The sequence below is a fragment of the Aplysia californica genome, unplaced genomic scaffold (assembly GCF_000002075.1).
Source record: "Aplysia californica isolate F4 #8 unplaced genomic scaffold, AplCal3.0 scaffold01064, whole genome shotgun sequence".
Classification (NCBI taxonomy): domain Eukaryota; kingdom Metazoa; phylum Mollusca; class Gastropoda; order Aplysiida; family Aplysiidae; genus Aplysia; species Aplysia californica.
Window position 1 is genome coordinate 25183 of NW_004798334.1, and position 1424 is coordinate 26606.

Genomic DNA, 1424 nt, shown 5'->3' on the forward strand with positions numbered 1-1424 from the left:
AATAATAATAATAATAATAATACCAATACTTGAACTTCCACAGGCATTGGTAATGATGGTTCTACATTAATTCATTCTGTTCGGATGCTCTTAAAAAAGCTACGTTACCCAGATCTTTCCCCGTCGCCCATCTGTTTAGATTCTCTACGTAGGTTGCTCTGGGCCTACCCCAGCCTCGTTTGCCTTCAATTTTGCCAGTGAGAACTAGATGTTCAAGACCTTTATGTCTAATCAAGTGCCCCAGAAACTGCATTAAATTGTCTTTTCCGGGCTGTTTTTATCTGTGAGCGTCCAACTCGGGCTTCATCAAGCACAACGTCATTTGATTTCTTTTCATTTCAAGATTTTCTCAGCAGTCTCCTAACAAACCACATTTCTGTTTCTTCTGTTTTATTGTCACTGTATTTAGTGATTGTCCAGCATTCACAGCTATATATTGAAGGGTCGACCATACAAAGCATAATTTCAGAACTTTCATTTGGGTAGTAATTGAGTAATTGGGATGTTTCTATTTTTCGGGATATGGCTCATTATATTTGGAATTACTCTTTTTTGATTATATTTGATAATTATGTGGAACATTTAGCATCAGATGTTATTATATATCTTTGATATTTAAACTGTTGAACTTGTTTGATCTCTTCGACCTTGCTTATAATATTACAAATATGATTTGCTGCTATTTTAGCAATCGCCATGCCATTTGTTTTCTTCACATTCGACAATTACCCTTCACGTTCCCATCCGGTTACAACAGTATCTAGAAGCAACTGAAGGTGCTTTTTCTGAGTCTGCTATTAAAACTGTGTAATCAGCATTTCTGATATTATTAATATTTTGCCATCCACTTTAAGACCTGGACATTCTTGCATGTTTATAAATTAGGATTGTTTCACTGTATATATGTTAAAGAGGTCTGGTGACATAACACATCCTTGCCTCACTCCCTTTCTAAACTGCTGATATAAACTGTATTCTCCATCATTTCTTACAGCACCGTTTGGGTTCCAGTGCAAACCCCTGACAACTCTTAGAACTTTTCCATCTATGTCTAGCTTTTCCAGTATCTTAAATAGCTCGTTATATCTAACTTTATCGAAGGCCTTTGAATAATCTATGAAGCATACATACATATCTTCTTTCAGTGCTTCAGTACATCTTTCCATTGACATTGTTAAGGTGAATATAGCATTTCTGGTGTCTTTGTCAGAAACAAAGCCGAATTGTGCTTTAGCTATATCTCAGGTCTTAGACTGTTTCTCATTCTTCTCATGAGTACGAACAGTAAAGTTTTTGTAAAATGACTCAGAAGGCGTATTGTTCTATGCTTATCCTAGTCAGTGGCACCTGGTATTTTAGATAGGGCTATAAAAACTGATTTCATCATATCTTCTGGACATAATAATATAAAAATAATGATAATA